The sequence below is a fragment of the Mauremys reevesii genome, linkage group 2, assembly GCF_016161935.1.
Source record: "Mauremys reevesii isolate NIE-2019 linkage group 2, ASM1616193v1, whole genome shotgun sequence".
Classification (NCBI taxonomy): domain Eukaryota; kingdom Metazoa; phylum Chordata; order Testudines; family Geoemydidae; genus Mauremys; species Mauremys reevesii.
This window is the reverse complement of record NC_052624.1, coordinates 210914067-210939910: the sequence shown is the minus strand read 5'-3', so window position 1 is coordinate 210939910 and position 25844 is coordinate 210914067. Positions and strand designations below refer to the sequence as shown.

Here is a 25844-nt window from a genome sequence, read left to right as displayed (position 1 = left end):
ATATTGTGTAGGTCTGTTATAATATATCACATTCAGACTACATAGTTTTGACTATGGAATAGAACGTGGGATTTTGAATGGCTTCCTAGAGTCCAACTTCAATGTTTTTACTGAAGGAAAGACCAGATTTTCTAGCACCCTTTCTAGAATTTTGTAAGCATGATGATAAACCTAAGCACTTGTGAATGTGTCCATCTGAAGTACTTGCGTCTAGAACTGATTTATTAACATATTAATTTGACACGTTTCATATATTAACCTGAACACTTTAGATAAGCTCTCTGTTCTTCAAAGGAATCGTATTAAAAACATAAAAATGACCATATTGGCTCAGATCAAAGGTCCATCTAGCCCAATATCCTGTCTTCCAACAGTGGCCAATGCCAAGTGGTTCATAGTGAATGAACAGAACAGGTAACCATCAAGTGCTCCATCCCCTGTCGCCCATTCCCAGCTTCTGGCAAATAAAGGCTAGGGACACCATCTCTGCCCATCCTGGTTAAAAGCCATTGATGGACCTCTCCTCCATGAACTTATTTAGTTCTTTTTTTAATCCTGTTATAGTCTTGGCCTTCACAACATCCTCTGGCAAAGAGTTCCACAGGTTGACTGAGTTGTATGAAAAAATACTTCCTTTTGTTTGTTTTAAACCTGCTGCCTATTAATTTCATTTGATAACCCCATGTTCTTGTGTTATGAGGAGTAAATAACACTTCTTATTTACCTTCTCCACACTAGTCATGATTTTATAGACCTCTATCATATCCCGCCTTAGTCATCTCTTTTAAATAATAAATAATAAATAAATAAATCCCAGTTTTATTAATCTCCCCAGTTTTATTAATCTCCCCTCATATGGCATCTGTTCCATACCCCTAATTATTTTTGTTGCCCTTTTCTGAATCTTTTCCAATTCCAGTATATCTCTTTTGAGATGAGGCAACCACATCTGCATGCAGTATTCAAGATGTGGGCATGCTACAGATTTATATAGAGGGAGTATGATTTTTTCTGTCTTAAAAAGCATGTTTTCACTATTTGCTCACTTTGAGAGCTGTGTATTAACTCTGTGACTGGAAGTGCATGCCATTGATACTGCTGAAATGTACACAAAGTTATTGTCACTGGATTTAGGCCAGTTTAAATTTGAGGGAGTATTTTGCAAATATTATGACTTAATTGTACATTCTTGTTACCCAAATGAGTAATGTTTGTTTTAATTTGTTTCTTGTGGATCCGCAACTCCCACGGTTTCTCCTGAGCTTGCCCCTTATCTTTTCTATGTATACACTCTCTTCCTTCTTCCTACTTAGCCTTCTGTGATTAATTTGAATTGGTTGTGTTGATCTTTGAACATCAGAGATGTCTTGTACAGACCACCAATAAAATCTCTTGAAGTCTGTTTTGGTTTTTATTATTTGTTTTATTACAGTAAGTATAGTCTGTTTTATTGTAAAAGTGCTTTTCTTTTTGCAAAGGGCCTTGTAAGGATCTGACCCTCCAATTTACCTGTCTGCTCAGACCTAGTTTACCCCGTCCAATTACAATTGATAGGCCAAAGTGTCTCTGGTGTAACTCCCTTAAAGTCAGTATACTTACACCAGAGAATGAGATAAATCTTGGCAGATGCATTTGTGGTGGATGTGGGTGTCTCTGCCATCATCATGAAACAATGCATCCCTCAAACACTCAGGATTCAGGGAGTGCAGAATGTTAACCTTGCTGAGGAATGAATTGTGTGTGAAAACAAATTTCCTTCCATCCAGCCTCCCCCCTCTTGTCCTCCTTTCTCCTCCTCCCCCTTTATTTCTCAACACTGGAAACAAACTGGGTCAAGCTAGTGGGTCAGTGACCATGCAGTATATACCCAGCCATGTGGTGAAACTAGTAGAACAGGATTACATGATTAGGGGTCTAAAACCCTATTTTATAGGCCCTACTAAAAATCTGTCCCAATGAGTTTGTGAAATGAAATATGAATATGTGCATATTTCAAAGGTGAAGCTACTTGTTGAATTAGTGGGTCTAAACGAGGTATTTGCAATGCTTTTAAACACAGTTCTGTTAAAGGACTGTCAAACTGAGCATCTTTTGTTCACTCCTATTTAAAGAGGGAGAAAACCCCCAAGTCCAGCCGCATAAATTGTAACATCTTTATGGTACTAGGAGAGGAGATCAAATATGTTACACACCATTTGGTATCAGTCACATCCTATTACGCTATGTAACATGACTGCCTTGTCACAACATAATGCACTGGAGAGAAATGAAATAAAAAATGGCATTTTTCTCAGCTATGTTTAAAGAAACCACAACATTTCAAATGTGCAGCTTTAATTTATTTATTTTTCTTAAAGGACCTGCTATAAGAACAGATGGAAAATTCACTCTCCTCCAGAGTGTGGAGGTCCACATGTTCTTTAGCATTTGTGCATTATGCATATGGACATGGTAAGATGTTTATACAAGAAAAAGATGGTTATATATATATACACATATGTTTTACACATTCATATATATATATGTGTGTGCTTCTATAGATAGATAGATAGATAGATAGATAGATAGAAGCACACATACATACAATAGTTATATAGTATTCAGTTTAAGTATATAGTTTGACAGGGTCCTGATTCAAATGTATTCCAGTTTCTGCAACTTACTTGGTTTGTAGTCACACTGGAGAGAATCTATAAAAGTAAACTCCAGCTTGCAAGCACTCTCGTCATCCCACAAGCCCCTTCCTTTCTCCCTTTCTCCCTCCAGATGCCAGTTGACCTCATTTTTGTATTTCTCAGAAGCTCTCTTCTGTTTGACTGACACCAGACCCCTTTGCCTCTCCCTCACTAACTCCCTTACCAGCCTCTTGTGTGGTTCTCAGCTCTAACTTGGGCTGTGTTCCAGGAGTTTTAAAGGCCTTTGTGTTAATCCTGGCTGATACTTAATGCACAAAAATAAGAAGTTAGTATCACTGCTACCCTTGAGAGCACCAAAGCTCCACTGATCTTGCAGCTCTATGATGTTGAATGCAAGGTATCCAGATTATTCACCCACCTGTTATTTGGTTTTGTCACCTCTGATTTACCGTCCCAATATCATATCCTTTGCTATGCTGAATTGCCATTTCTAGAAATATCATCTTATCAAACATAGCAATGGGGGGAGGGATAGCTCTGTGGTTTAAGCATTGGCTGCTAAACCCACAGTTGTGAGCGCAGTCCTTGAGGGGGCCATTTAGGGATCTGGGGCAAAAATCTATCTGGGGATTTTGTCCTGCTTTGAGCAAGGGGTTGGACTAGATGTCCTGATATTCTATGAGTTAGGGAAATAACACATCAGTGCCAATAATGGGTGATTCACTAATTCACTGGTGCTTAAAAATGTCAGTTCTAGAAATACTTACTCTTTTTTCTAAAGCTTGGGTGGTTATTGTTCATGTTACTTCAAAAATGAAGGGATCAAAGAGAAGAAAATCTATAGTACTGACTCTTTTATTATCCATGTGTCCCATAGAAACAACTGGTGTTCTCATCTAAATTCCCTTATCTCAGGCCAAGAGAGTCTGAGTTGATTAGTAAACCCAATTTTGTTAACTACGACTCTAACCTAATGATTCTGCAGGAAATAGTGTATAACTGATGGGCCATGCTCATGCATAGTTTTGCAGAAAGGCCCCAGGACATTGCAGTACTTTTAGTCATGCATGCTAAATTTGACATGGAAATATGAAATTAGCACCTGCAATAGGCACTGAATACACTGGACCTGATTCTGCTCTGACTAATAATAATATTACACTGGAGTCACTCCTGATTGATACTGGTGTAAGAGGAAAACCAGGCCAATTATGTAATTATAATTGTGAGGTTTTAACTGTCTCACTACAGAAAAATTCACCGTGAACCTTATGCTACAGTAATATGTGAATTTAACATTCCAAGGCCAAAACTTATGTAAAAGATCTCAATGCACGTCTCCCAATTTGATAACCAGGCTGAAATACCTCATTGTTCTTTATTCCTGCTTGAGGCTGAAGATGAGGGTGGGGGAGAGAACTTGGTGTGAATAACCTTGGTTAAATACGAAATTGTTCCTTGTTTCCTACATAGAAGCGTAGTTGGGATAGTGGAGATATATTTCCAAATGGGGCTTTTTTCAAGCACTGTTTTATTCCAGTGCCACAGGAACACAATGAGTTTCTGTTTGGAGGACTCAGAATGTACCGCTACTGAAAATTAGAAACTATTCACTGCAATTCTTGACCTAAAACGATATTGCTCATTTTAACAAAGAAAAACTAAAGCAACATTCAAGAAATCACTGTCCTTGACTCCATTTTCTTAGCTTTAAAAAAATCAACCAAACAAACAATGATGTGAAAGCATCTCATACCATGAAGCAGTTTGCACTTGAGGGTCTGAAGAATGGGGGAAAAAAAGAACTTAATATGATTTTATTTTTCTTCCCAGAAGTCATTTGATAGCACCAAAAGGTTGTTTACAAGACCAAAGCTCATTGCTGTTGAAATAAATGATCCTGATAATGCAAGGTAAAACCTGCCCATTTATTTTATGTATTTCAATCCATTTAAACTGAGCTTTGGATTTCTTTCCTGGATAAATATTTGACACACTTCCATATTAGAAAAAAATGTTAAAAAACAAAACAAGATTTTGTCTATGCTCCATTTTTCAACTTCAAGTAGACTGGTCAAAATAAAAATATGGTACAAAAGGATGCCTCCCTATTTTTTTCTTTAACTGAAGGAGTGCAGGAGTGGTGGGGGACAACTAAGTCAATACTTGGCTGGAGTCATGAGCAGCTTGTTGACTGAGTTAATCAGTCAGGAACCCTGCTCTGCCTCACCTCACTGATAAATGTCACAACTCACTGCTGCCAATAAGAATTACCACCAAAGGTTTCACAGAAACTGGGACTAACTAGATGGGCCTTTTCCTCTGAATGAATTATTTTGTCCAAAACAATTCCAGGACTGGGTCAGAGTGAGTTGCTCTAATTAAGTGAACAGCTATACAAACATATTCTGAAGGTCAAGCAACCCATGGATATTCACATGTCCCAGATTATGGAACACTGAAAGTTTTTGCAGGGAGTGTGTGTGTGTGGGAATCTATCTAATTCAGATTTGAAATGTTACTGTTAGGAGTTGATGTTACTAAGTTGCCGGCGAGTTTGTTTTTGTTTCCTGTGCTGGGTAGTGTATCTTAGGAGACATGAGCTTCCCAGTATAAATGAAAGCTGGAGAATGATGTTTGAAGTTACCCGGAAAAGAGTCCTCATTCTGATTCATTCAATAAGCATTGTTCAGTTACTATGGGATTCTTAGCAGGAGGAGACCTGCAGATCTCCCTCTCTGCAGCGTGTCACGCATAACCTGCAAAACACTAGCAAAAGGCAACCACTGATCATAGGACGGTTAAGATGCCCATTTGAGAAAGATTGAGAACAACTGAAAATGAATAATAAAAAAAAATTGTTTCAGTCACCACAAACAAGAAGGTGTGTGAGGTGTACAGTCCGTGAGTTCTTCATGGAACTGGTTACCTGACATAATGGAGCTGTCTGCAAATAGCAAAGAGAGTGAAATAATGTCATGTGGCACAACAGATGTAACCTGGCACAAAACAATGTAATGGAGAAGATTTTTAATTTTGAGTGCTAATTTTGCTAACCAATATATTTGAGGTTACTGCTTCATGTTTTGTAAGTACTTACTAGAGCTGGTCAGAAAATGGAATTTCTCTTCTGTGATAAATTGATATTTCTGAATCAAAATGAAAAGTCAAAATTTTGAAATTTCCTATAAGAGGAAAATTCAGGAAAAAACAACCCTATTTGAAACCATTGGAATATTTAATTTCTATTATGTCAAATTATTTTATTTCGGTAAGGTTAAAACTAGAACAGTGCAGTGGAAGTGTTGTGCAAGAAGTTTCATGGAAGTTCCATGTTGAGAATGTAAGTTCCATGTTGTGCAAGAATTTTAGCTTTCAGAATTTTTCATTTTGATTCAGAATGGAATCCAAAATTTTCAGAATTCTCTATGTAAGAAGTCAAAAGAAAATTATTTTGGTGTAATCAAAATGTTTAATTTTGACAATCATTTAGTTTGACTTTTTTAAATGTTATATTATAACATAATATATAATAAAAAAAATAGAACTCATTTGAAAGGAAAAATTGAAACCTTTTCTTCCAGAAATGTTCAAATGGGACATTGGACACAGTAGGAACTTATTTTTTCTCTTCTTTCTCTGAAATGAAATTTCAGTGAAATAAACATAATTTTGCAAAGCATTCTGATTTAGCTAGAACAGCATTTTCTGATAAAAAGAATTATTCTGTCAAAGTTTTTCTGACCAGTTTTGTAAAAATGTTTTGTTTTGATAATGTTGAAACATTACTAAATATAATAGAGTTGAAACAAAATGAATTGAAACAATAAAGTTGAAATGAAACATTTTTACTTTATCAAAATAAAATATTTTGACATTACCGAATTGAAATGAGAAAAATAAAAATATTCATTTAGACCTTTTTCCATTAACAAGTTCATGAAAATCAATGTTATCACAAATGTTTCAGTTTTGATGAAACTGCAATTTCTGATTGGGAAAAAAAAACAACTGTTCCATCAAACATTTTTCAACTAGCTGCAGTAGTTACTATTGCTCAACTTACTTTACTCCTAGGAAGCAAGGATTCTACAAAAAGAACAGGAGTACTTGTGGCACCTTAGAGACTAACAAATTTATTTCAGCATAAGCTTTCGTGGGCTACAGCTCACTTCTTCGGATGCATAGAATGGAACACACAGACAGAAGATATTTATACATACAGAGAACATGAAAAGGTGGAAGTACCCATACCAACTCTAAGAGGCCAATCAATTGAGATGAGCCATCATCAGCAGGAGAAAAAAAACCTTTGAAGTGATAATCGAGATGACCCATAGAAGGTGTGAGGAGAACTTAACATGGGGAAATAGATTCAATTAGTGTAATGACCCAACCATTCCCAGTCTCCGTTTAAACCTAAGTTAATTGTATCTAATTTGCATATTAATTCGAGTTCAGCAGTCTCTCTTTGGAGTCTGTTTTTGAAGTTTTTTTGTTGCAAAATTGCCACCTTCAAGTCTGTCACTGAGTGGTTAGAGAGGTTGAAGTGTTCTCCCACTGGTTTTTGAATGTTATGATTCCTGATGTCAGATTTGTGTCCATTTATTCTTTTGCGTAGAGACTGTCCGGTTTGGCCAATGTACATGTGAAAAGAATAAATGCAAACAATGCAAAAGAATAAATGTACATCTACGCAAAAGAGTAAATGGACACAAATCTGACATCAGGAATCATAACATTCAAAAACCAGTGGGAGAACACTTCAACCTCTCTAACCACTCAGTAACAGACTTGAAGGTGGCAATTTTCCCCATGTTAAGTTCTCCTCACACCTTCTATGTGTCATCTCGATTATCACTTCAAAGGTTTTTTTCTCCTGCTGATGATAGCTCATCTCAATTGATTGACCTCAAAGAGTTGGTATGGATACTTCCACCTTTTCATGTTCTCTGTATGTATAAATATCTTCTGTCTGTGTGTTCCATTCTATGCATCCGAAGAAGTGAGCTGTAGCCCATGAAAGCTTATGCTGAAATAAATTTGTTAGTCTCTAAGGTGCCACAAGTACTCCTGTTCTTTTTGCGGATACAGACTAACACGGATGCTACTCTGAAAAGTATTCTACAGTTACTAAAACCATCTAGCTACCTTCTTGTTAGCCTCTGAGTTTGCACAAAGAACAAAGGGGTGGGGAGGAGCTAGATAAATACAGAACCTACAAACTTTTGCTTCAGGTCTTATGGAAATCCTTACTGTTTTGACATGGAAATTGCAGGCCAGATTTACCAAAACACTCTGGCTGCTTAGTGCCTTTCCAGTGATGCAAAGCAGCTAGAAAGTCTAAGTTTAATTAGCTGATTAAGTTACGGTTATTATGGATGCATTTTGTCATTTGGCCAAAACAACCAGAGCATATCACTGAATTTGGCCCAGTATTTTGTCATCTGTGTGAAAGATAAATTGGAGAGCACCTAGACTAGTGGCAAATATCCCAGAATGGATTGGATCAGATGTCCATATGGGAATGTTGGAATTGCCTGGCAACTTACAGAGACAAGGTGAGTGAGTTAATATCTTTTATTGGGCCAACTTATGTTGGTGAAAGAGAGAAGCTTTCAAGCCACACAGAGCTCTTCTTCTGTGAAAGACATTATCACAACCACCTTGTCTCACTAATATCCTAGGACTGACATGGCTACAGCTTCATATAGCATCTTGTAGTTACAGCAGGTACTTTGACACCTGCACCACAAATGATTATCACCAGAACTCAATGTTTATCTGTCATTCTTGAAAGCATAACCTGCAGAGGTCAGGAAAGGTAACAGTGACACATTTCCCTCTATACCGAATGGGCTATATCCCAGGACAATAGTGCACAAAGAGACACAAACAATGGACAATAGAGAGATTAGGGATCCACAAAAGCTTTTCATAAAATGTTTCCATATCCATCTTAATTTAGTTCAGTTGTATTAAATTATTCTTGTTTGGTGAATTTTGCACCAGTGGCCTAGGTAGCCGTTAGGGAGTAGCTGGTGAGGAAACGATTTTTATTTCCTGCATCTAAATGGTGCAGAGTGGATACAGCATATATAACCTTGGGCCAACACAGCGGAATCTAAACATGTGGCATGTCAGTGGCAATGCTGACATTACTGGGCTGCTCCAAGATAGAAACAGACAATAGTAGGTATTAAAATTCCCCTGTCTCTGGATATTTGAACTCTAATACTGAAGCCCAATAAGAATTAATCATTTTTGAAAAGATGAAAAAGGACTAATACTTTAACAAAAGTAGAAGGAGGAGCTACCCAGTGTAATGTGTGTGCAATTCTGTACAACTGAGGACATATTTCACAAATATAGGCCCAAATCCCGAAATCTTTAGTTTTCACTGAGTTCTTACTCAGTCAAAACTTCCATTTACAGCAATAGAATTTTTGCCTGTGAAAGGACAAATTGTCTGGTCCTGGATGTCCTCACTCAAGCAACTAGCCTTGTAGTGAGCTCACCAGGACTACTTGTATTAATAAGTATTTGTAGGGTCAGGTCCTAGTGGCCTCCACATTTGTCCAGAAGTCAAGACAGAAGCAAACTTCCTTGATTTGTAAAGACATGTTTTTAGGTGCCAGGTTTTTATTTTATTTTTTTAACGTGAAGCACTTTAATTTCATTTTTGCCTTTATGCTCATGGAAGTCAATGCAGAATCTCTAAAAGATATGTTTACGTCTTGGGAAAATGTATTCTCAGAAAATTCCTTGTATTCTATTTCAATTATATAATTGTATTTTTCCATTTGTTTCTTTAAAAATTCCAGTTTGTATAGCCAATTAAAAAGACAAGGAAATTAACTACAAACAACCTCTCCACACTCGAATTAATAGATTATCTGTCAAATAATAAACCGTATATATGAAGTCAGTTATCAAATGCTGCCTGTGATATGTTATTAGAGCTTTCTGAATATATTACCACTAATAACTAGGTAAATCAACGGCTTTCATCATTATTTCTGTTTGCAAATTGTTGACAACCAGTTTATAAAATTCTCAGATTTACTTATTTTCTTAAGTAGTTTAAAATCTATTTGATGTATTATCCAGGGTCTGCAAATGAATCACAATCATTGTATTGCAAATACCCTTAATTCACAACATGCACAGTGTTGGTTAATAGTATAAGCCCCAGGGCTTTGTCTCTGTTCCCAAGTGGATAATTTATATAACTGAACAGATCAGCATTAGTTGCTAGTTGTACAATTCAGTGCCCAATTCAAAATATGATATGGACAAAAAATTACAGTTTAAAGTTAAGAATTCACTTTCCATGACTATTCCCCGTAAAATTATTAGGATCTGGCTCATATTTACACATTTGTTTAAAAAGAAAAAAGTAATTTTGACCCTCTCTCTCTTTCAAACACAAAGAAAAGAGAAAGGGAGAGAGAAAAAAAATTTTTTTTTGGTCACAGTCTCATAATCTTATTAATGAAGGTTCCTTTTTCACTCAGGGGAGATCACTGTGGAAAGCTTCTTCCTCCAGGTTTGTCGTATTTTAGTGTTTGGATTACATATTGGCTGCCTGCAAGGCAGAATTTAGGCTTCAGTAGGTACATTTGAACTAGGTGGACAGATTTAGGCAAACTGGGTGAGGCAATATCTTTTATTTAGGGCTGTCAATTAATCGCAGTTAACTCAATTAACTCAAAAAAATAAATTCATCTCATACAAGTACCACAGTGCAATCTTTTTTTGTTACAAAACTACACTACAAAACAATGTAAAACTTCAGAGCCTACAAATCCACTCAGTTCTACTTCTTGTTCAGCCAATCGCTAAAACAAACAAGTTTGGTTATATTTACAGGAGATAATGTTGCCCTCTTCTTATTTACAATATCACCAGAAAGTGAGAACAGGCATTTGCATGGCACTTTTGTAGCCGAGATTTCAAGGTATTTACATGCCAGATATGCTAAACATTCATATGCCCCTTCATGCTTCAGCCACCATTCCAGAGGACGTGTGTTAATTAAATTTGTGACTGAACTCCTTGGAGGAGAATTGTATGTCCCCTGCTCTGTTTTACCTGCATTCTGCCATTATTTCATGTCACAGCAGTCTCAGATGATGACCCAGCACATGTTGTTCATTTTAAGAACACTTTCACTGCAGATTTGACAAAACGCAAACAGGGGCAGCTCCAGGCCCCAACACGCCAAGCGCGTGCTTGGGGCGGCATGCCGCGGGGGGCGCTCTGCCGGTTGCCGGGAGGGCAGCAGGCGGCTCTGGTGGACCTCCCGGAGGCGTGCCTGCAGAGGGTCCGCTGGTTCCGCGGCTTCGGTGGAGCATCCGCCTTCGGCGGAGCCGCGGGACCGGCGACCAGCAGAGCGCCCCCCGCGGCGTGCCGCCGTGTTTGGGGCGGCGAAATCGCTAGAGCTGCCCCTGAACGCAAAGAAGGTACCACTGTGAGATTTCTAAAGATAGCTACAGCACTCGACCCAAGGTTTAAGAATCTGAAGTGCTATCCAAAATCTGAGAGGGATGAAGTGTGGAGCATCGTATCAGAAGTCTTAAAAGAGCAACACTCCGATGTGGAAACTATAGAACCCGAACCACCAAAAAAGAAAATCAACCTTCTGCTGGTGGCATCTGACTCAGATAATGAAAATGAACGTGCACCAGTCTGCACTGCTTTGGATTGTTATCGAGAAGAACCCATCAACAGCATGGATGCAAGTCCCCTGGAATGGTGGTTTAAGCATGAAGGGACATATGAATCTTTAGCCCATCTGGCATATAAATATCTTGCGATGCCGGCTACAACAGTGCCATGCAAATGTCTGTTCTCACTTTCAGGTGACACTGTAAACAAGAAGTGGGCAGCATTATCTCCTGCAAATGTGAACAAACTTGTTTGTCTGAGCGATAGGCTGAACAAGAAGTAGGACTGAGTGGACTTGCAGGCTCTAAAATTTTACATTTTTATTTTTGAATGACTTTTTTTGTACATAATTCTACATTTGTAAGTTCAACTTTCATGATAAAGAGATTGCAATACAGTACTTGTATTACATGAATTGAAAAATACTATTTCTTTTGGTTTCTTTACAGTGCAAATACTTGTAATCAAAAATAAATATGAAGTGAACACTGTAAACTTTGTATTCTGTGTTGTAACTGAAATTAATATATTTGAAAATGTAGAAAACATCCAAAAATATTTAAATAAATGGTATTCTATTATTAACAGTGCAATTAATCACGATTAATTTTTTTAATCGCTTGACAGCCCTATTTTTATTCTCTCTCTCACCAACAGAAGTTGGTCCAATAAAATACACTACCTCACTTAGCTTGTCTCTCTAATATTCTGGTACTGAAATGACTGCAACACTTCATAGGTTCAGGCAACTCCTATTTGTCTGGTAGCGGTAGTGTTTGGTTATTAGGAGCAGAAAAGAAGGTATAAATTCAACAGGAGATAAATAGAAGATTGCCTCATTCATCTTCTTGTTGGTATTTTCACAAAGAACTTGACTGGAAAATTATGATCACATATAGCAGTGAAAGGCCCAAATATAGGCCTTTCTTGCGAATTTCAAAGTAACACTGTATATATCAAATTGAAGTTTTGCCCTTATGCAACATCATTCATCTGGCGATCTCAAAGTGCCATAGAAATGTAACCCATTGTTGAGAGTAAGATGTTTGAATCCACAAAGCTTTAGTGAGAGAATGATGAGGCAGAAATCCCTGTACTCCTGAGCAATACAGAGAGGTGGCCCTTACACAGAGTAGATACACCCCTTTTTGGTGTGGCCTGTGTCCCTGGAGGAGTAGAGGGGAGCAGAGTTTGAGATGGTCAGACATACTTTATGCTACTGCACACCCAATTAAAGTGCAGGCAGAATCTGGCCCTAATTAATTTAGCCTCACATATTTCTCTATTGTAGGATACTATTGTTATAGTCATTTTACAAATAAACAGAAAGGTTAATGATTTGCCTCATAACCACATAGTAAGTCAGTGGCAGAGTCCAAATTAAAGCCCAAAAGTCCTCTGCTCATATCTTCCCGCAACACTTCCTACCCACGTCCCAAAATATCCTTTCCCAGCATGCACTGGGTCTAATATAAAACTTGGAGATGGCATGGTTAGGGGATGTCTTTCTTTTCTTCACTTGCTCCAGAGTCCTGGTTCAGAAAACAGAGGGGATATTTTCAGAGCATTACATCATTACTGTAATCAGTGCATTGTTAGGGGGATAGGGTTTTTTTTTCCCTCTCTTTTGAGAGCTACAGCATGGTGATGTGCCAAATTAGCACTGTTAATGTTCCCAAGGACTCATAAATACTAAATACCAAACATCATTGTTTTTTGCATGTGCAAAATGAGTAGTGATATTTAAATAAACGACTTGCAGTTAGTTACCTTTGACATTGTAAAATGAATCTCCATTTATTTTAACGTCCAAGACCTGCACGAATTAAAATCTCAATGTAAGAAAAATATCCCATAAGCATGCTTCATAAATTTCACTTACTCATTATGTCTTATTAAATCTTTATGGAATATTATCTTGACACACAGAGGGCAAGGTTAGAGACAAGCCAGAGTCAAAATATCCACTCTTCATAGATATCTGCACTGTGCATAGTAATCACTCCATTAGCTATCTAGACAAATTCATATTCCTCCCCAACGGGTCATACTAAGAACCAGGTGTTTGGTGGTGACTCTGGGAAAGAACTCTTTAAAGGAAATCAGAGAAAACAAACATGGTGAGTTGTAGATTTAATTTTTTCTTTTATGGGCCCCTCTTCCTGCTTAACCCTAAGTGAGACCATTGCTGGAAGACACATACCTCCACTTGAGCAACCAAAATAACATATACCTGGCACATAGATGTTTGAATTGCATTATTTGTCTGCTACAGTAGAGACTTTTTTCACCCACAGTGGATCATAGCTGTAGTCTATTAATCCTCTTTACTCTGTCACTTATCTGCCTCCTCTTTTGAGTTACAAGGGTAAATATATCATTTTGGGGAGTTGCACATTTTTTAAGAAAGTGAATTAGATTCTCATTACTTAGATTAAAAAATCTTGCCTAGTATATCATAATGCCTCCAGCTACACTTATGATAGATAAGTAGTAGAGCACAACATGGTGGACAACTCAGGAAGAAATTGGAGAAGGATAAATGTACACAATTTTTTTCTTTTTGTTTTGCTACTGATATAAAGGTAGCTGTTAGTATTCTCGTATTTGTAGTGTTGTTGTAGTTGTAGTTGTGTTGGTTCCAGGATATGAGAGAGACAAGACCAGTGATTCTCAAACTTTTGCACTGGTGATCCCTTTCACACAGCAAGCCTCTGAGTGTGACTTCCCCTTATATAGTAAAAACATTTTTTAATATTTAACACTATTATAAATGATGGAGGTGAAGCAGGCTGAAAGCTCACAACCCCCCCATGTAATAACCTTGTGACCCTCTGAGGGGTCATGACCCCCAGTTTGAGAACCTCTGGATAAGATAGACCAACTTCTGTCAGTGAAAGGGACAAGAATTGCTCTGTGGAGCTCAAGAGCTTGTCTCTTTAAACATAAGTTGATGCAGTTAAAGATATTACATCACCCACAATATTCTACTAATCCCTTTTGCACTCAGGGATATTCTAGACAATATGGTACCTTCAGTTTCATGATTATTATCTTTTTTCTGGAAACTAAAAGGAATATAGAGAAGCCATTGTTTTCAGAATTTTGCCTATACATGGGATTGTAATAAAATGTTAGATAAAGAGGGCTTTCTGCTGACAGAAACTTTATACAGATCCTACTGACCAGAGGAAGACTCCTATTTAGCTCACATGGTAGAGCTTCCACCAGTGAATCATGGTTTTAGTTGCAACTGCAGTAACATGCAATATATACTTACAGCCAGGGAATGAACAGAGGACTCTATTAATAGGTTAAAATTGCCCTTGTATCTTTCCACCAATTCTGTCTTTGATTGCTCGACATCTCACTATTGCCACTACATGATTTTATTTCTGAAATATTTCACTTGTTGTGGAATATGTAGATTATTTAAGAGTTATGTTTTCTATGAAGTGTAGTTTCATATTCATAGGCCAAACTCTGCAGCCTTTAGTCACATGAGAATGCCCATTGCCATCAGTGCAACTCCTTGTGTAAGCAGGATTTAGCAATATGTTTATATTTATCTACAAGCAAGAAGCGCGTCTATTTTTTGACTGGTTTATACATACATTATCATGGCCACCTGCACTCTTGTTTTCATGGTCCTTTTCCTCCTGAGACAAAGTTTTCCTTTCTAAATGGCATGACAACATTGTTGTCCTTGGGTGTCCACCCTTTTGCTCCTTTGACTGATATTTTTAGGGCAGTTTGTGCAAATGCCTCAACAAGGATTTACTGCTTCAGGGTGTAAAACCGTCCCACAGCTGATTTCTTTGTCTTGGTGCTTCTGGAATCAATGGCCGCTTAGGGAGAGTGACTGAAATTAATACCGATTCAAATTTTCTGGACTCTTTGGATGACTTTGAAGTTAGCTTACTCCCTTTGTACTTCTTGGCACACTTTCTGTTTTGCTACTTTATTTTGCCAGAGACAGCGATTAACGAATTTCATCGCCAATCACCACTTCCTACTCCCTTCCATTAAACTCTCTGATGCTCTCCCCCACATATTTGCTGCTTTAGCCATTATTCACACTCACCTCCTTGAGTCTGAACTACCAGCAGAATTACTGTCCTATCTGATAACTGGATGTAGTATTCATTCCTACTACAAATACCAGTCTTTGGATACCAGAATTCTCACTGACTTCTTTATGGAGTAAATAAGACTGTGGATCATATTTTGATTCAAATATAAGTAGCCTGAATTTGGCTGTTTCAAAAATTAATGGCTAGATTGTGAGTCATATTTCATGCTTATGTAAGACAGTAAGGTGGCATAAGAACACATGCACAAATGCACACGCACGCACTTACACATATATGAAGGCTACCCAGAACTTGGGTCTGGACACAAAGGAATCAGAGAGTGATGTGTATCTACTTCCTCCCCGTATAATATGTGGATAGGGAGGGATAGGATTGGTGTAACTTTAGCTCCACCACCTAATGAACCAGCCAGCATAGGAGGTATCTGTGATGGGTTGGATCACAGAAACCCCCTTGGGAGCTGCAAACCGATGTGCCAAGACTACTTCTATCCCTGTTTTCCCGGCTAGCTCAGGACTTCAGCACCCTGTCTTACTGAGCCAGACACTCCTGTCTGCTTCAACACATTACCTGCCCCAAAGCTGCAGGTTTACCTAAAAACAGCTTACAGAAGTGTGCTTGTCTTTAGCACCCAGATGCCCAACTCCCAATGAGGTCTAAACCCAAATAAATCTGTTTTACCCTGTATAAAGCTTATGCAGGGAAAATTCATAAATTGTTCGCCCTCTATAACACTGAGAGATATGCACAGTTGTTTGCTCCCCCAGGTATTAATACATACTCTGAGTTAATTAATAAGTAAAAAGTGATCTTATTAAATACAGAAAGTAGGATCTAAGTGGTTCCAAGTAGTAACAGACAGAACAAAGTAAGTTACCAAGCAAAATAAAATAAAATGCGCAAATCTATGTCTAATCAAACTAAATACAGATAAGATCCTCACCAGCTCCAGAATGCTCCCTTTTACAGACTAATCTCCTTTTAGCCTGGGTCCAGCAATCACTCATGCCCCCTGTAGTTACTGTCCTTTGTTCCAGTTTCCTTTAAGTATCCTGGGGCGGAGAGGGTGTGGAGAGGCGGCTCCTTTAGCCAGCTGAAGATAAAATGGAGGGGTCTCCCACGGGTTTAAATAGACTTTCTCTTGTGGGTGGAGATCCCCCTCCTCACTCCTATGCAAAGTCCAAGATGGAGTTCTGGAGTCACCTGGGCAAGTCACATGTCCACGCATGACTCAGTCTTTACAGGCAGAAGCCATTGTCCACATGGTATCTTGTATGTCTCCAGGAAGACTTCTTATGTGGATTGGAGCCTTCCAAGCTCTTTTGTCTGTTAAGTGCTTCCTGATTGAGCACCTAATTTGCACATTCCTTTCCCAAGAAGTGTCCAAATGTTCTAACTAAGGCTACTTAGAAATCAAGCCAATGTTCATAACTTTGAACACACAAATGGTGCCTGCATACAACTAGGATGAACATAACTAGTAGATCATAAATTTTACATAGATATGTTACATGGCATATGTAGCAAAACCCTATTCCAGTTATATCATACATACATTTATGAGCACTGCCCCCCCCCCATAAAGCCTTATGGGGTACACTGTCACAATATCATCATTTGCTGCTGGTACAGAAAAGCATCAAATTACTACCTCTGCCTTAGAACAAAGGCAAACAGGGAGGGACAATCTTTCCTGCAGTGGTGCAATTTGTGCAGCATTTCTTACTTTGCCTAAATAAATCATCAAGCCCCAAATAAATAATGGGCACACTTAATAGTTGGCTTCAAACAAGAATATAAACAGAATGAAATCCAAGAAGAAAGGTGGACTCCCTCTATATTTAATGTGATGAAGTTGTGTTGATATGGCTTTCAATGCTGTTTCTGAGAGGCTGCAACAAAAAAGTTATATGTTTGGCAGCAGAGAAGAATTATACAAAAAGCACAATAGAAGACTTACCTTCTCTTGTGCTTTTTTTTATAATTCTTCTCTTCTTCCAAACATACAACACTATTGCAGAAAGGAAGGAGTGTTGGGAAAGAGAAAGTACTGCAGAGACCAAAAGGAAAGAGAATGAAAACTATTCAAACTTCAGCTGTTATCAGTGATATTTATATTGCAATCTGATTTTTGACAAAAGAACTACAAATGCATGTCATCCTCTACGCTTAGCCCTCCTGTCCAGTTCCATAGCTTTAGCCATCTAGCAAACCACTTAAAAAATGGGACATTTACAACTGAATGGAATAAATACACCACAAATAGAAAAGAGTAAGACCTCATAACCTCTGACTGCATGTGATGTATGTATATGTCATTGCACGTTGTTGAAGTGTAAGAAACTCCAAGACTAATGGTCTGGTATCTTTTCTGTAAGATTTATTTTCATACAGTTTATTGCTAAATTGACAGCACAAAAATTGAAATCTTTTACCTAAGATAGTGATCAATGGCATGGCCAGCTTCTGAAGACTTCCCCTCCAACGTCTCTCAGGGCCAACCTTTAGGGACCACATGTAGGTGTGAAAGAACAGTTCATGCTCCAGGCTTTTCAGATCTTGGCTTCTCTGCTGAGACTGATCACCGTTAAGACAGGTTTTGTGATGTGTGCAACTGGCCATTTCAAACTGGACAGAATCTACCACCTCATCCCACATGGGCCAGGGAACACCCAGCAAATATTAATAACAAGAGAAGGGCTAAAACTTCCAATTCAAGACACTATAAATTTAAGGGAATGAAAAACCTCCTAATTTAATCCCTGCATCTGAACCCATCCCCACTGTTGTGGTTCCAGATTAACTGGTAAACCAATTTGAACATGGATGGAAGCTGATAAGAATGGCTGATCTCAAATACCTGATGGCAGAAATCTTTCAAGATCATTTGAATTCATAAGATTTCCACCACACTGGGCCAAATCACACAAGAACACTTCCAGTGTTTTCAGTGTCATCAAATTCTTAACTGAATCTTGGCCCTGAAACTTAATCCAGGTACAATCCTTGGCATGGCTATAGTAACAACTTTCAGACACTGCCATTGTGGGTCAAAACTGAGTCAGTGACGCAGATAGGAAAACTGTTAGAGATGCCACAATTAAATCCCACTCTGTCAGCTGTTATCCCTTGTGAGAGCTTTATAACTCTACTGCCAACTTTATATGGTTCTTTATACACTCTCATTTTCACCAGCACATATAAAATCTATATTGCCTGCTTATAATTGTGTTAAATATAAATACAGAAACACAGGAATAGAAGTAAATAAAAAAGCACAGATGGTACTAGGAAAAATCTTCCAATAGAACTTGTGCCAGACAGTATTCCTGTATGTTTTATATTGCAGCCATGTGCAGTAACTGTAGCCCAACACACTGCACAGATGGAAGCATGAGTTTGAGGGCTATTGAGCATGTGGATTTTCCCAGTGTGTCACAATTATGGAAACATCTGTGCTAAATAACTTCACGGTGAAAATTGGCAATGTTCAATAACTCTCAATTCCCGTTTGTCCCCTGTGGTGAGATGGCCTAGTGATTGCAAGTTGGACTGCAGCATAAAGCATGTAGTTGCATTAGTTCACAGTCTCTTAAGAGATTTCTCTTATGGTGTGTCATGTACAACATCTATATGCTATTCTTTATTTATCTACATATAGGCTGATTTTCAGAGATATTGTGCCCTGTAGCTCTCATTGACTTCCACTGGAATTGTGAATACACAGGATCTCTGAGTATTATATCTTTGATTTTGTATTGGCATTGAGAAGAAAAACAAATCCAGGCACTTTACAAATGAATGGGATAATTTTAAGAGCACATACTGGAAGGAGAAACTAGAAAAGGGAACAGAGAAAGTTCATTTGTTGGAACAAAGATACAAGACTATGGTGATCACACTTGAAGTATTTCAAGCGGTTTGATATGTAATTCCTTTACACATAATATGTAATACTGGTAGGTACAGCAGAATCCAAGATCACTGTTCCATAGCTCCCTGCACTACCATAAGTGCACTATTGAATTCTCATTGGTGTATTGATTACTTGTGCTTAATCATAAAATCATAGGTCAAAGCTTGTTGTCCTTACTGATATTAATTGGAATTTTGTTCCAGTAAGGTCAACAGGATTTGGCCTTCCAAGATTAGCGATAGAAAGACCTATTGCATGATCTAGTTTACCTCCTGATAGTGCATGATTGTTCCCTAAAGTATATTTTCTACCATGCATTGTCCAGTCCCATTTATAATGATTCAGTGAGGCATTCACCATTCCCCCCTAGATGACAATGACTATACTACAATCTAATAGGTTTCACTATAGGAGATATTTTTTAACTTAGATTTTTCTTTCCTTCATTTCACCCCAATTCCTCCCAAGGATATCTTTGACTATCCCTAAACATTTCATCCTATTTCTGACATTCATACTCTTCAAATATTTCTAGACAGTTATCATATCTCTTTTTAGTAACCATTCAGCCAACGTGTACAAATTTAGTTTTTTAGTCTTTCATTATAAACCAATCCCTCCAGCTTTTGATCAATTTGTTACTCTTCTTTGAGTTCCTTACAGTTTGTCCACAACTTTCTATGTCCTGAGATGCAGTGGATATAATATTCTAGCCATAGTATCATCAGAGTGATTTAGAAAGGGACTATCACCTCCCTGTTCTAGCCTAAGACATCTCTTAGTTGGGAGCATGGATCAGCGCTCACGTCGCACTTCCCATCAATACCTGACCCGGGCCGGGGAAGCTAATGATCCAACCAGTGGACCAAATTCGGTGGTGAATCCTGGTTACGTGCCATGTTAGGCATATTGTGCATACACTAAGAAGTGAGCAACCAAAACTCACAGTGGCTTTTTCTGCTTCCATATCTCATTGCCATCTCTGCCACACTGTGCTGTCTAATGCATATCCATCCCAAAATGCATTTGTGAATCCATTATTATATGTGTCGATAGGGCTGTCTTTCCTACTAGTTTCATAAGTGTTAAAGCTTCTGAGCCAGTACAGTATACCAAAAAGACCATATGCGAAGGAGAGATTGTGAGTTGAAAAGAAAGATATTTTTCATTTTTTTTATTTTCTGAACCATTTCATCTATCCCTAGTGCACATCCACCTGAAATTATTCAACAGTCCCTGTCGCTGAGTTTCTCTCTTTGCCAGTGTAACAACTGCCAAGTTATCAAATGCTGCTGCTATTGTGTCCCCATAGCAACAAGCTCCCTGGCTTAAGTGACAGCATTTCCATATTGTCAACTGGAAAATGTCCCAAATAACTCTAAAAGCACCTGGAGTTCTCTTTCAATGCAAACATCTTTAAAAGAATCCTCACATATTAAATGGAGGTTATTTATACTCATTATAATGGGTAGTAGGATGACAGCTGAATGTTTGCAATTTTCTACAAAATTCTGCAAATCTGGCTTTTTGGTGGATTTTATGTTCCATTTGAAACAGCTGTGCATTTTAATGTCATCTTTAAAATAAAATACTAGTAAGTAACACAAATCTTGATAACTGAACAGAGTAAATATGTAGTGTGTTGTGTGACATGTTTGTCATGCCATTAAAGTTAAAGAGAATGTACACAACATGTAGAAGAACAAGTGAAAATAATTCAAATAGCCATCAGTACTCATGTCTAATATTTCCAGAAATTATTTTCATTTTACACCATTTGAGAATCTGGCCCTAAGTCATAGACATAAAGGTTTCTAGTTTTAACTATTTATTTTGTTCAATTCTGTTATCTGACTTTGTCCAGTGAACATAGTTAGATATAAGCCTACAATCAGACTTGTGCTGTGTTCTTAGTTGATCTCACAAGTTAAGCAGGGAATAACTGGATGTTGTGGGAAGCATTAGTGATTCATTAGATGCTGCCTTTCCCAATATGATGGCAGGAGACACTGATGTAACTCCACTGACTTCAATGGAGTCACTTCTAATTTTTCTGGTGTAGCTAAGAGCAGAATTAGGGCTATTGTCTTCTGGATGAGATGTAAAACCAGATCCCTGTAAAATCTAAGGTCCCATAGCACCTTTTTTTTGTAAGAGCAAAGATGTTAACCCCATTTTCCTGGCCAAACTCCAACTCAATTAATTACTCAGATTCCTCCTACAATTTCAGTAAGACATAGAATTCTTCTTCTAAACTGTTGTGTATTGTTGTGTGCTTTAAACGGCTGCTTCGCTCTGCTCCAAAGGTGCCTGCATTTCAGAAGTGAGTGATACAAGAGCTACATATTCCTATTTTGTGAGGCTTAAGGGTGTTTTGAAGCTTAATTAGTAAATCATTGTAAAATGCTTCAAGGGGCTTTAATGAAAAGTGTCTTACACATGCAAATATATTGGCATGATTATCGTGAGCCCACAAGTTGGAGGTCATTTTTGAAAATCAGTCCCGAGATGTCCTATAGATATAAAATGAGGATAAAAGCAATACTATCTGGTAAATGTGTTGTGAACAGTGACGATTAGTGATTTATGTGAATTGTCATCTTCATATTAATCATATTGAATATAGGGAGGAGAGGAATGAGTAAAATTTATTTCCAGTAGACACTACCTCTTGTTTGCAAATACCTATGAAAAATATAGTTATCTCAAAGGGCAGTTTTGTATACTCCGGATAATAAGCCAAAACTCTTACAGTCGGTTTCACTGGTATACTCTGACTGTTTTAAACTGCCAGTTAAGATGGGTTTATAGAAGGGCCTTTAGCGATTAAGCTCCCATTACTGGAGAGAGGGCAGTGCAACTGGAGCATACTGCTGAGCCTGTCCTACTGATGAGCAACTAACCAAAAGTGCTTTCCTGCCAGTTAGGTACAGAACACACTATTCTCCAGTAGGCCAGCTGAAGAGGATGGGATGTCAGCACACGTTCAATGCAAATGTTTTATTTATTAAAACTCATCTCTTGTGTGATACAAATTAGAGAGCTTTCCAAAAGTCATAAAGGTTGCAGAATCAAATGTTGTGATGAATTAAGTAAGCTAGGCCTTCCTTGCAGAGAAGTTATATTTGTGCTGTATATTTATTATTCCTTTTATAGGCACTGTCTTTCTGGTCCCTATTCCTCACTGTGTGTAGAATACTATCATTTTTAATGAATAAAATCGGGTATTTTAAATAGAATATGGGCTGCTGCCATATATTGGACCATACTTTCTAAACCATCAATTCCCAAACTGGGCGGCGTGCTCCCCTTGGGGGGTGGGGGACTGAAGAAATTCCAAGGGGGATGCGAGGCTGTGAAATTTTAATAACAAAAAAAAATTATCAGCGTAAAAAAATATTTTATTTATTTAATAGACCAACAGACAATAAATTATACATATTCTGTATACATAATAATAACTATTCATGAAAGTGTCCAATTACCAGCTTATATTATTTAACTACAATAAAATTTTAACAATCTTCTCGGTTTTTATTATGAATATAAGTAGACAATAACAAAATACAATAATAATAAAAATACAACTATAAATGAAAGTATATAACTGCAATGTTTTCAAATTTCATACTACGAAATGCGAATATTTTTTATTTTTTTGCCTTTTGATGTGTAGGAGTGCCGTTTTGGTCAGTGGGGAGGCCGAAGAAAGATGTAGAAAGCGATGGAAAGTTTTTAAAACTTCCTAGCTCACTTGCAAGAGTGTTCGAGACTGTTCTATCGTGGGAGTGGTTACCTCCACCACTCACCGCGCAAGACCGGCTACTTGCCGGACTGGTGGTGTGGTATATATAGGGCAGTACGTGTTCGTATATAATAGTAGTAGTAAATAAACATTCACTATAACTCAAATTAACTTGGGTCCATTATTATTCACGAATCAGGAAAATTATTTTATAGCTTTTTTTATTAGTATAAGCAACAAAGAATCCTGTGGCACTTTATAGACTAACAGACGTTCTGCAGCATGAGCTTTCGTGGGTGAATACCCACTTCTTCAGATGCAAGTGTCTTGCATCTGAAGAAGTGGGTATTCACCCACGAAAGCTCATGCTGCAGAACGTCTGTTAGTCTATAAAGTGCCACAGGATTCTTTGTTGCTTTTACAGATCCAGACTAACACGGTTACCCCTCTGATACTTTTATTAGTATATTATGGCCACGATTAAGAAAAGGAAGTACAATGAAGACTACATTAAATATAGTTTCACCGTCATGGAAACAAACAAGATCGATCATCCTCAATGCGTAGTATGCCACACACTTCTCAACAATGATGCCTTGAGACCTAGTCATCTTGAGCGACACTTGACAAAGAACCACAGCACTTTGAAAGACAAACCAAAAGAGTTTTTTGCTGATAAACTTCAAAAGTTAAAATGCACGAAGCTGGACACTACTGGAGCTTTTTATCAAGTGTCAGCCAAAGTGGTATAAGCATCTTATGAATTGTTGTTGCTCATCACTAAAGCCAAGAAAGCGCACATAATAGGAGAAACTCTTGTGAAGCCTTGCTTGTTAAAAGCAGTTGATACCGTGCTTGGTGCTGAAACAGAAAAAAAATCAGAAATTTCACTTTCTGACAATTCTGTGAAACTTTGCATCGATGACATGGCAAAAGATCTAAAACTTCAAGTTGTGGAGGCAGTGAAAGCTTCTCCTTTTTTCGCAATTCAGTGCGACAATAGCACTGATGTAGCACAATACTGTCAGTTTCTCATGTACATTCGATTCATTAATGATGGAATTGTAAAGGAAGAACTGCTTTTTTCGAAGGAATTGATGACCACATCAAAGGCTTCTGATGTTATGAAAACCGTTTCTGACTTTTTTTAAGAGAGTGGACTTTCATGGAGAAAACTGGTTGGTGTCTGCACAGACGGTGCTCCAGCAATGCTTTGCTCTCGCTCTGGATTTGTGACATTGGTGAAAGAAAAAAATCCAGTTGTAACTACGACTCACTGCATCATACACAGGCAAGTCTTGGTTGCTAAAACCCTTCCAGATGACCTACGTGACTCATTGAATTTGGCCATCAAAGTTGTCAATTTTGTGAAGAACAGAGCTTTAAATACGAGACTTTTTGCAGCTTTTTGTGCAGATTTGGGAGTGGATCACAAAATTATTTTGTTTCACACAGAGGTACAATGGCTTTCCAAAGGGAACATACTTTTGAGATTATTCGAACTGAAAGACTAAGTGGAAATTTTCCTCAAGCAACAGAAAAAACAAGAGTTATATTGTGTGTTTACTAACCAAATGTTTCAACTTCCATTGGAATACCTCATGGACATTTTTAAATCTTTGAACAATCTCAATTTGAAGCTGCAAGGAAACAATGCTGCAAACACTATAGCGCACCATGATGCCATCAAAGCATTTACAGGAAAAAATAAAGATTTGGAAATGTCGAATGCAAGCTCAGACGCCTAACTTTTTGTCTTTTCCAACATTTTCATCACTCGCTGACCTTTGTAAAGAGGATCCGAAGAACAAAATTTTGTTTAATCTGGACTGCCTTGCTAATGAATTCACCCGCTATTTTCCAGACAACTTTTCTGGCAACCCCATTCATAAATTAGCACGTAATCCATTCAATGTTGATATCGATTCATTGCCAGAAGTATTGCAAGAACAAGCACTCGAAATGAAATATGATTCAAGTGTGACAGATATTTTCAAAAACTTAAGCCTGGAGGAATTTTGGATAAAATGTTTCCCGATTTACCCGAAAGATGGAGAAGTGCTATGTATTATTCTTCCATTTTCATCAAAGTACCTCTCTGAAAAAAGCTTTTCAAGTTTACTCATAATAAAAACAAAACAAAGGAATCGACTGGATGTTAAAAATGATTTGCGTTGTGCACTTTCATCTTTCAAACCTAGAATTTCCCAACTCATGAAGAAAATGCAGCAACATCCTTCACATTAAATTTGTTTTGTTTATGCTATTTCTTATTTTAAATTACATTTTTATTAATTTTTTATGCCAAGAAAACTATTTGTGTTTATTTTTAATTTTAAATTACAAATTGAATTTGTTAAAAGGGGGTTGGATGATGGTAAAGGAGAGGTGGGGGGCATGAAGGTTTCTTAAAAATCTAAAAGGGGGTGTGATACCAAAACATTTTGGAACCAATGTTCTAAACGGACTCCTATATTGCCCTCTTCTTTATATATCACTCAGCCTCATCCCACCCCACCCCACGGTGATTGCTCATCGATGAATATGTGTGGACCAAAGCTATCCACTGATCTGATTTTTCTGCGCTATAAATAAATGCACCAGAAATTCTATTGGGCTTCAGGTACCAATGGTTCATTAAAATACCCCCAAACTTTCCGAATGCTCTGGGTTAAAGCTCTCCAAAAGCCATGTTACCTTTACTCCTTCACCTCCACTGATTAACTGTGGATTCCCTGAACTCCCATCTTTCTTCCATTCTCAACTTTCTTCCATCTCTCCTG

At 37.8% G+C, this 25844-nt stretch overlaps 1 pseudogene; it reads left to right on the top strand.

Annotated features, from left to right (window-relative positions):
* The first annotated feature begins 23531 nt into the window (after nt 1–23531).
* LOC120397314 lies at nt 23532–25308 on the top strand (annotated as a pseudogene).
* The last annotated feature ends 536 nt before the right edge of the window (nt 25309–25844 follow it).